General features: G+C 52.1%; 1 long non-coding RNA gene across 1 annotated transcript; it reads right to left on the reverse strand.

Moving 5' to 3' along the window:
* Positions 1 to 7,580: 7,580 nt before the first annotated feature.
* On the reverse strand, positions 7,581 to 11,192 carry LOC128116042 (uncharacterized). The gene is made up of 2 exons (XR_008220357.1): positions 11,067 to 11,192; positions 7,581 to 8,808 (listed from the first exon to the last, which is right to left on the reverse strand). It is a non-coding gene; the product is annotated as an uncharacterized LOC128116042 (long non-coding RNA).

The raw sequence follows: 11,192 nt of genomic DNA on the forward strand, positions 1-11,192 counted from the left end.
CCTGGGATGTGCGGCCCTTTTATTTTTCAAGTTTCTCTTTCCATCTCGAGGGCCTCTGCACCTGGGACTCAGCTCCTTGTCCCATCTTGCTCCCTAGACTTTCCCCATCCGGCTGCCTCCCACATGCCCACATGGACCTGAAGTTCAGTCCCATGGCAGGCTGGTCCTTGTGGTGACCAGATGAGAAGATGATCATCCTCTTATGGGGTTCCCGTTGAACTTGTCACAGGGTCATGGTATTTGGAGGGAGGACTGGGAGGCAGAGAGGCTGGGAGGGGAGTACTCTTGGCCGTTCTGCCATCTGAGGGTCCTTCACTGCACAAGCCGGGGCCACACAGCAGGACATGACTTCAGGAGTTGTCAGAAAGAGACTTCGGTCGATCAGTTCCTCAGACGCGGGCAGCTGGCTATGCAGTGCAGACGGACTGAGCAGGCTCTGGGCTCCCAGTGAACCACCCCCAGGGTCTGCCATCTCTCAGGTCCGTGATGAGCACCTGACATGGGTCCTGGGGTTACAGTTGGGTGGAGTTGAGGTACTTCCTTCTGGTAGATCCAGGGAGCACATACTGGTCCCCTGTCCTAGCATCTCAGGGGACCAAATTAGCTTGAGGTCCTTCCTCCTCTGGAAGGAGGTGTCTCCCGGTCTCTGTGCCAACTCTCCTTTCCTGTGAGGATCCATGCCAGTCCCCAGTTTAGGGTCCTTTATTTAATCTCAAGGAGGCTATTCTGGAGTGTGGAGCTGTGCAGGACGACTCTGTGTGTGTGTGTGTGTGTGTGTGTGGAGTTACACAAAGCCTCCTGTGGCTGGCTGTGTCACCCGCGAGTCAGCTGCCCTGTTCAGGACAGTGAGATAGGCCCTACCCGTTTGTGTGATTGCCACAGCATCGTTTCGCAGATCCTGAGCTGGGCCTGGGCGTCTGACCCTCTTGGTTATAAGTTGTCCAAAGACATGAACTTTTCTGGTAATGTAGAGACTAGGATTGAGCATTTGCTGCACAGACCTAGACCACGAATCAAAAAGCCAGCACTCCAAGTGAGAAGAAGGGGGAGTCTCTGAACAGAGCCACGTTCTTGGAGGCAAGGTCTTTCTCACACACTGGCGGCTGCCAGGCAGAAGTGTCTACGTAACAGGAGGGAGGTGGTCATCATCCAGGACACTGGGGTGGGGTCCCCACTTCTGTAACGCTTGGGTGGTGCACCCAGGAACTGGGGCAGGTGGTTGTGAGGATATCTTGTGTGGCCCGAATGAGGCTCTGCCCTTCACAGACGGTGGCCAGCTCTGCTTCGTAACAGGTTAGTGATGTCAACCATCATGCCCTTTGAGGTACAGACAGACAGTGTATGGCTGATGCCTGGGGTCGTGCTCCCCCTTCACAGATGCCACGGGGCTCCTGAACTGGGTGATATCTAATCGCACAGGTGGGCCCCAGCAGACTGCAGGACGGAGGCAGAGGGGCTCTCACAAATGAAACAATGTCCATCTGGGGGTCAGAAACAGTTCCCACCCCCCACCCCCCGCCAATTAAATAACTAAAAGACAGGAAAAACGTGTCCCAGGAAATCTCGGGGAGTCCCACTAGAGCCGTCATATGACACGTGGGAAATTGGGGTCCCCTCTTTGGGGTTCTCGGTCTCATTAACAAAAGAATTTAAGAGTGGCCATAAATGGAGGACGATTGATTAGAGTTTCAAAGGCAAACTCCAGGGCAGGCAAGCTGGACAAGTTATAGCAGCCTGGAAGCGGCAGCGTGTGTGTGTGTGTGTGTGTGTGTGTGTGTGTGTGTGTGTGTGTGTGTGTGGTGGTGGTGGAGTGGGGGTGGGAATGGGGTGGGGGTGGGGGGCGGGGTGGGGTGGGGGCGGGGAAATGGAGGAGAGAAGGAACAAAGACCACACCGCCTGAGATAAGTCAGAGATGCGTGGCGGTCAGTCACCTGGCAGAGAGGGTGGGAGGGAAGCCAGACAAAGGAGGACGAAGTTCAAAGCTTTAGTGGGGGAGTTTAAAAGCACGCTGAGGCTCTGGGCCAGCATCTGGAAGAAAAAGACATTGGAGGAAAAGGAAATAGTTCCTCCGGAGTCGGGCCTCAGACCAGCCTCATGGTGGCTCCCTGAACCAGGGGCAGGGAATTTTGAGAGGAAAAAAGTGTTATCTCAAGGTGAACCCGCCCCCCGAGGGGTGGTTCCCTGGCGGGGTCCCCGGCAAGCCCCACCGTCTCTACCTAGAGGTAGATGCCATTCCTTCCAGGGACCGTCACCAAAGCAGATGCCATCCATCACAACACAGCGGAGGGACCGAGGAAGGAGGAGAGTGACCCTGTGCCTGCTCAGGAACGTTCTCAGGAAACCAGCAGGGGTCTCACTCTGGACCAGACCTTACTGTTTAGTCCAGGCTGACCTTGAACTCAAGGTGACCTTTCTGTCTTAGTCTCCAGAGTGGCCTGATGTGCGTGACCACCATGTGCAGCACGTGCCTCCGCTATAGCCTTGGGAGTGGTGAGTTTTGACACAGCAACAGGTGAACAGGACTAGAAAGTGCTCGACTGAGTCAGTGGGTGGCGGGGGAGGGGCGCTGGGGGGCGGGCTGTGGGGGGGGGGGGGCTCAGGCGATGTCCCTTCCCAGAGGCTGAGCTGTGGTTCTCAATGCCTGCAGTGCTAAAAACCGATCGAAGTGGTGGTGCATGACTTCAATCCCAGCCCTCGGGAGGCAGAGGCAGGCGGGTCTCTGTGAGTTCGAGGTCAGTCTGGGCTACACAAGATGACCCAGTATGACTCTTCTTGGGGGGCAGGTAACAAAGTAAAGCAAGACACATTGTTGGGATCAATGGACACCTCAAATTCTGTGTGCCCTGCTGTCCAAAGCCACCTCACATTTCGGTGTTCTTACTCAGGTCGGGGACTCCAGAAGCCACATGTATCCCCGGACTTGGCCTTTCTGGGATGTCACGGCTCTTTCAGCACAGACTTGTGCGTCTCCACTGTGGGTGGTGTGGAGTGACCCGGTTGTATATAGATTTGCTTTCTTCTTCGGTTTGTACTGGAGAACATAATTCTGCATTTGTTGATAACTGAGCACTCTCTCCTCTTCCCCCTTCTCTTTATTCCATTCCCCTCCTTGGTCTCTCTGTTTCTATTTCCCCCATCTCTCCATCGTCCCCTGTGTCTCTCTCTCCATCTTTCTCCCCCTTCTCTATCAATGCTGCTTTGGAGTGCCATTTGAGATGATTAATTTTAAAAAGTTTTATTTTGAGACAGGGTTTCTCTGTGTGGCCTTGGCTGGCCTGGAACTCACTGAGATCCACATGCTTGCGTCTCCTGAGCATTAGGATTGAAGGTGTGCACCACCACGTTGTGCCAATAGGTTTAAAAGCTGCAAAGCCATATTATCTATAACATAACACCCCCCCTCCCCGTCCTCTGAGAAAACTGTGGGGACACACACAGTTGCTCTCCGGGACTTTACGGTCAGTCATGAAGAGGTGGTAGGCAGAAGGACCCACAGCACAGTACCAGGCACTGGTGTGGGGGCTGGTGGCAGGCACTCGCACATTGATAGGGGACTTGAGGAAGAGGGGGTGCAGGGCTGAGTGGGGAACTGCAGAGCTGGACCCTCAGAAGTTGGAGCTGGCTGTGGTGGCTGCGGAGCAGCTGCCAGCGTGGCCAGCATAGAGGACACCAAAGGCCAGTAGCACAGTCTGTCATGAGCGGCGTTCTTACCACGGGCAGGGGTTGGGGTGGGAGTGGGGAGTCAGGGTCACATAAACCCCCAGCAGTGGTCACCTCAGAGAGCCCACACCGCTTCAGAACTGAGACACTGAAGAGCACAATCCGTATAAAGATACCACAGATGAAATGAAATTGTAAAACAAAGAACGGCAAACACACCACAATCTTGAAAAGATTTATTTTTATTTTTAAAAGATATACTTAGCCGGGCGGTGGTGGTGCACGTCTTTGATCCCAGCACTCGAGAGGCAGAGGCAGGTGGATCTCTGTGAGTTCAAGGCCAGCCTGGTCTACGAAGTCAGCTAGGGCTACACAGTTAGACTCTGTCTTGAAAACAAACAAATGAAAAACAGACAAAGAGCAGCCAGTGCTCACAACCACTGAACTATTCCTGCAGCTCCACAGCAATTTAAATAAATCAAGAAAAGAGTTGCCTGGACTTGTAAAGTCACAAACGGGACACAGGAATGCACAGCTGTGGGAGACAATGAAATGTGAGGTCAGAGCAGAGGCTGCATGAAGGTGGAGGCCGCAGTGGGAAGTAGCTGTAAGGAGACCAGACAGCGCTGAAGCCAGCAAGGGCGCAGGGGACAGGACTCGGGAGAACCAGCTAAATAAAGAGAAATAAAGTCATCCCAACGGGTCAGGAAGATCACAGTGGACTGGACAAGAACAAGGAGATGCCACATCCATAAAAATGACACCCTCAGAGGACACAGATGAAATAATGGAATGAGAAATACTTAAATTTATAATTTAAGAAAACTGCTTGGAACCCGAACATGGCAGCTTATCCCGACAGTCCTAGTTCTCAGGGGCCGTAGCAGGAGGATTGAAAGCTCAAGGCTAGTCTGGATAACTTGGCAAGATCCAGTTTCAAAAGAAGTAAAAAGACAGCTGGGAGCATAGTTCAGGGGTAGAGCTGTTGGAGGCTCTACAGGTGAGAGGTGGGGGCGTGGTCAGGGTGGAGCCCCGCCTAGAATCTCCCAGTGAGGGTCTGGGGGCGTGGTCAGGGTGGAGCCCCGCCTAGAATCCTCCTGTGAAGGGCTGGGGGCGTGGTCAGGGTGGAGCCCCACCCAGAATCCCCCAGTGAGGGTCTGGGGGCGTGGTCAGGGTAGAGCCCCGCCTAGAATCCCCAGAGAGGGGCTGGGGGCGTGGTCAGGGTAGAGCCCCTCCTAGAATCCCCAGTGAGGGGCTGGGGGTGTGGTCGGGGTGGAGCCCCGCCTAGAATCCCCCAGTGAGGGGCTGTGGGCGTGGTCATGGTGGAAACCCGCCCAGAATCCCGCAGGGAGGGGCTAGGTATTTGGTTCAGAGTTGAGAGCTGGTGTAGGATGTGCCAAACTCTGGTAATCCCCAGTAAAATTGGAGTCCTGCATCACATCTGGTTTGCTAACACTGTCTTAAGAACGGAGTCCATACACATAATGAAGTAGTCAGTGTCTACAACAATCTTGTCCAGGGTCACAGGAGTGGCCAGGGGTGGCCATAAGGCATGTAAAACGCAGATGACTAGAGCTGACATGTTCTGTAAGTGCAAATATACAGCAGTGTAGAGAGTACCAAGCCAAGAATGCAAATATCCCAAGAGATGGAGCTCAGTGGTGGGGCGCTCACCTACCATGCAAAGCCCGGTTCTGCTCTCCAGCACTGCAAAGACTTTCATTAATGATTTTATATTGATCGCATGTTAGAAAGATAACAAAGATATGCTGCACAAAATAAATGTATCATAAAACTTTACATTTGTCTTTCCTTTGAAGTGTACTCAGTGGGAGATCTTAAGTTGGTTGACCCCTCCCTCTCTCCCTCTCTCCCTCTCTCCCCTCTCTCTCTCTCTCTCTCTCTCTCTCTCTCTCTCTCTCTATATATATATATATATATATATATATATATCTCCCCATTGGACGGTGCTGGTCTGAACAGAGTGAAGTCCAATCACATGAATGTAATTATAGAGGTCATTGCTAGAGCAAAATCACAAACCCCACAAATTATCAGGGATGTACCAAGAGGTGGTGGCGCACACCTTTAATCTCAGCACTCGGGAGGCAGAGGCAGGCAGATCTCTGAGTTCAAGGCCAGCCTGGTGTATAGAGTGAATTCCAGGACAACCAGGGCTACACAGAGAAACCCTGTCTTGGGGGGAAAAAAAACAAAAACCAATTATCAGGAATGTGAGTACAAAAGATGCAGAGGTCATGTGACCATCGGGAGGAGTGTCCCTTGAAGCCAAGTGCTTACCCTAGTTCTTTCCTTGTCTGGTTTTTGAGACATAGAGTCTCTCTACATAGTCCTGGCTGTCCTGGAACTCTGTAGTCCAGGCTGGTCTCATACTCATAGAGATCCTCCTGCCTCTGCCTCCCGAGTGCTGGGATTAACGGTGTATGCCACCATGTCTGGCCTCACTCCAGTTTTGGAAACAGGTTTGCCCCAGAAGGCAGCTCTCTGTGTCACACTTTCACTGGGGCAGCCTGAAATGCTGGTAGGTCACTAAGGGCTCTGCAGGGTTTACCGATGGAGCCAAGGTCTCTGTCCACGGCATGGTGGTTCCCTCACATTACCGCCTCCACTTCCAGGGGTGTCCTCTCTCCAACATGAGTCTCTGTGTTTGCTTCTGTCTTCATCAGGGTTTCTATTGCTGTGGTGAAACACCATGACCAGAAGCAAGTTGGGGAGGAAAGGGTTTATTTGGCTTACACTTCCATATTACAGTTCATTACTGAATGAAGTCAGGATGGGAACTCAAGCAGGGCAGGAACCTGGAGGCAGGAGCTGATGCAGAGAGGACGGAGGAATGCTGCTTAGTGGCTTGCTCCTAAGTCATGGCTTGCTCAGTCTTTTTTCTTATAGAGCCCAGGACCACCACCCACAATGGGCTGGATCCTTCCCCATCAATCACTAATTAAGAAAATGCCCTACAGGATTGTCTACAGCCTGATCTTTTGGAGGCATTTTCTCAACTGCGGTTCCCTCTTCTCAGATAAATCTACCTTGTGTCAAACTGACGTAAGAACTATCCAAAGCAGCTTCCTAGAGAGTACAACCTGCAAAAGGATAGAGAGAAGGCTGACTTCCCAAATGCCAGCTTCTGGTGACCAGGCTGGGTCTGGCAGTGACTAGGTACAGATGCCTAGGACCTACTGGGAGACAGCAGGACATTGTGCTGGTGATGGCGTCCCTGTTCCAGTGGGAGAATACTGCAGATGCACGGGCTGCTCCTGGGTAACAGCACACAGTAGGGCTGTCCTGCCATCCATTCTCAGAGCAGCTTTGACAGCTCCACACAGGACAAGGTACCATCTTGTTTTGGGGCATCTTTCCCATTACAACTGCTTCTTGTGACTCAAATGATGGTGTCCCTTCCAAAATTCATTCCTAATGTGACATTATTAAGAAGGTGATTGAGTCAGGAGGCGGAGCCCTGACGGGAATTAGCACCTTATAAGAGGGTTTGAGGTTGAGAAGGTGGGGGGCTGTTCGCTTGCCTCTCTACCCTTCCACCATGTCAAGACACAACATATGTCCCTTCTGGAGGACCCAGTAGCAACACAGTCTTGGAAGTAAGTGTGGTCCTTTAGCAGATGCTGAACCTGACCCAGCACTCACCACTGGCTAGGCTGGCCAGCCAGTGGGTTTTGGGACCCACCTGTCTCCACACCCCCAGAGCTAGCTACAGACACGTGGATCTGGCTCCTATACAGTGCCAGGGATTTGAACTCAGCTCTTCACACTTTGCGGCAGGCGCTTTACTGAACCTTCTCCCCTACTCTGGGAATACATTTCCGTGGAAGCGGGTTTGAGACTGGATCCTCCTGACTTGAGCCCTCCAAGTGCTAGGATTAACACAAGGGGCAATGTGCCAGTTTTTATTTATTTATTTATTTTTGAGACAAGGTTTCTCTGTGCAGCCCTGGCTGTCCTGGAACTTGATCTGTAGACCAGGCTGGCCTTGAACTCAGAGATCTGTCTGCCTCTGCCTCTCAAGTGCTGGGAGTAAAGAACGCCACCACTGCCCAGTTCAACATGCCAGATTTAGTTTATGTCCTTTATAACCCATTTGTAGCATTATCATTATCAAGATGTTTCTTGTGTGGTGGTTGTTTGAACATTTGGTCCCCAGCTTGTGGAACTGTTTGGAAAGGACTAGAAGGTGTGGCCTTGTTGGAGGAGGTGTGTCACTAGTTTTGAGGTTTCCAACACCCACACTATTTCCAGTCTCTCTCTCTCTCTCTCTCTCTCTCTCTCTCTCTCTCTCTCTCTCTCTGCCTTGGGCTTGTGGTTCAGATGTAAGTTCTCAGTTACTGCTCCAGCACCTTGCCTGCTTGCCCGTCGCCTCCCTGCCCACGATGGTCATGGACTCACCCTCTGAACTGTAAGCTCCAATTTAAACACTTTTTTTTCTGCAAGTTTCCATGGTCATGCTGTTTTGTCATGGCGATTTAAAAGTAACTAAGACGTCCTGCTACACCACCACATTGTCCTTGAACTCTTGGGCTCAAGTGATCCTCCTGCCTCTGGCTCCCGAGCAGCAAAGATATGCACATCTTCCATCTTGGCTGTGATATTCTTTTGGAGCAGTCTTGACACATCAAGGTAGTCCTTCAGTCCATTATTTAAAATCTTTGAGAATATGATTCAAGCCATATTTTGACATAATGGGCTTTGAGACATCATGGGCAGGAAGACACTGAGGTCACCATTGGGGTTCGCCTGGGTGTTGTGGAATGCTGTCCTTCTTCTGAGCTTAAAGCCATCACCACCTTCATCAAGGCAGTCATGATTACTTGTCCTGTCGATGCTCCCTCACAGAAGGGGCTGAGGACGGTCATTAGCCCTCGACTGAGATACCTTTCCTTCCTACACCACCCTCCCAGTGGAGTGCGATCCAGTCTGCCTCAGGAGATGACAGAGTTCACAGAGTGTGGAGGGATGTCTGAAAGGAGAACCCCAATCTACACAGCTATGGGGACATTATCATCCATTCCTGGGTGAGACATGTTGGTGGTCCAGCTGCTTTGGGGTCGTGCACAACTCTCTGTAAATCCAATAAACTTACTGGCTTGCCAAGTTCAGTCTGTTGTAGGAACCCTAAGGGTGAACAGATGCTTGTTGGCTACTAGGAAAGTTCACATGGTAAGGGCCCCCCCCCCCCCCCCCCCGAGGGTGAAGGGGGCGGGGCTTCGTGGAAGGAGCCTCAGTGACAAAGCCTCTGGAGTTACAGATGGTTGGGAACCGCCATGTGTGTGCTGGGAACCAACCCTGTGTCCTCTGCATCTCTCCATCCTGTTTTATTCAGATTTATTTTTAATTTTCTGTGTATGTGTTTTCTGTGTACATTCAAACACATGTACCACATTCATGCAGGTACCCTTGAAAGCCAGAAGGCGACATTGGATTCCCTGGATCTGGAGTTACAGGTAGCTGTGAGCTGCTATGTGGGTACTAGGGACAGAACTTGGGTCCTCTGTAAGAGTGGCCAGAGCTCTTAAGTGGCAAGGGGCTGCTGAGCTGCTCCCCAGCCCCTTTGGGTAATGTTTCAGTCTATATCCCATGGTGAAGTCACTCTGTAGCCCAGACTGGCCTTGATCTTACAGTAACCTCCTGCCTCAGCCTAGTCAATGGTGGGATTACAGGTCTGAGCTACCACACCTGGCTTCACTGTGAATTTTCAAACAAGAATATTCTCTTGCAGATCCCTAAGGTAGCAATTTCGGGAAACTCAGCACTGACCCAAATCTTTACATCTGGTTCAATCAATCAAGCCTTAGAATCCTCTGTGGCATTTCCCTTCCCTTATGGGTCATTCAGTATCAAGTACTGCATGTTGTTGACGGAACTGGAAGACTTCTACAGCTCTCCCTCTCCTGCTTTGGAAGTTCTGAAGAATACAGTCCCTACCGTTTAACAGAATGTTCCTTTCAAGGCTTTGTCTGGAGCCCACGCCTCTGTCAACAGTTTCTGCTCTCTGGCCTGGATGAGAGATGCTGGTCTAGCATCACCTGCCTCCACTAGGGATGCTCATGTTTACCACCTGGCCAAAGGGTACCTCAGTTCTCCATGACAACCATCCAGTCCATGGGGAAGGAAGTCCCCATCTTGAAGACTTTCTCTTCATCCACTTGTCCAATTGCCTAACGTCTGGCGATCGATTAATTTAGATTTTTGTTTGTGGGTTTGTTTGTTTTGATATAGGGTGTCTCTGTGCAGCCCTGGCTGGTCTGGAACTTGCTATGTAGACCAGGCTGGCCTTGAACTCACAGAGATCTGCCTGCCTGACTCTTGAGTGCTGGGAATAAGGGCGTGCATCACTATACCCAGATTTAATTTGGTTTCTTGAGGCAGGGTCTCACTCTATAGCCCATGCTGGCCTCAAACCGATAAGAACCCTCAGGTCTCAGTGTCCCAGGCACTGGAGTTACAAGTGTGAGCCAACATGCTTGTCTTTCTCTAGTGATCCCTGTCACTAGACCAACTCAGCCTTTCTCCTCAGCCTGTTGAAGTGTCTCAAAGCCTCACTGGACTTCTGGATTCAGCATGCTGTGGGCAGCTGTATAGTACACGTGTTTAGTTGGTGGAGTGAATGAACCCACCAACTTTTTTTTTTTTTTGGCTTGTCCTGAGGGATCTTGACCACAGGGCCCAGCGGATGTGATGGTCATGAACTAAGGGGTGGAGGAGTGGGGCACCGGCTCAGGGGCAGGAGGCAGCCCTTCGGTCTTGGGGTGGCAAATCCTCAGGGGCAGGGCACAGCCTCTACCAGCATTCCAGCGGCGCCGTCACCTCCCAGCTCAGCTGCTCCTGGTCATCGGGTGACTTGTGTAGACCTGAGTGTCACCAAATGTCTCCCATTCTGTCTGTTGCCATCCTGACATCAGCAAGCCCAGGTCTGTGCACCTGTTCCTGAGGCTTCCATGTGCTCCTGCTCTCGGTACCTCCTGGCCTGCATCCCTCACCTCAGGACCACCCCCCCCCACCTCTACACCATCCCCTCTCACCTGTGGGTTGTCCCCTCTCATCTCTAGACCATCTCCCCTCACTTCAGGACTACCCCCACCCCCACACACACACCTGTGGACTGAACCCTTCATCTCTGGACTATCCCCTCTCACCTCTAGGCCATTTCCCATCGCCTCTACACCATCGCCCTCACCTCCACACCAGCCACTTCACTTTAGGACCAACCCCCTCCTCTCACTGATAGACTGGCGCCTGGCCTGTGGGACATCTTCATTTGCAGACTGTTCCTCCTCACCTGTGGACCTCTCCCTTGCAGACCGCCCCCCACCTCTGGACCATTCCCCTACACCGCTGGACTGCCGCCCTCACCTCGGTGCCATCTCCCTCACCTGTGGACAGTCCCCGCACGGTGGCTGGGCATGCACACGAGAATCAGCCGGGTTGGCTGATGCCCGGGCGGGGCACACCGGGGCTGGGGCTCCAGACCTCCGCTCCGCCCCGGCACACCTACTACG

The sequence above is a fragment of the Peromyscus californicus genome, unplaced genomic scaffold (assembly GCF_007827085.1).
Source record: "Peromyscus californicus insignis strain IS unplaced genomic scaffold, ASM782708v3 Scaffold_1__1_contigs__length_55948999, whole genome shotgun sequence".
Classification (NCBI taxonomy): Eukaryota; Metazoa; Chordata; class Mammalia; order Rodentia; family Cricetidae; genus Peromyscus; species Peromyscus californicus.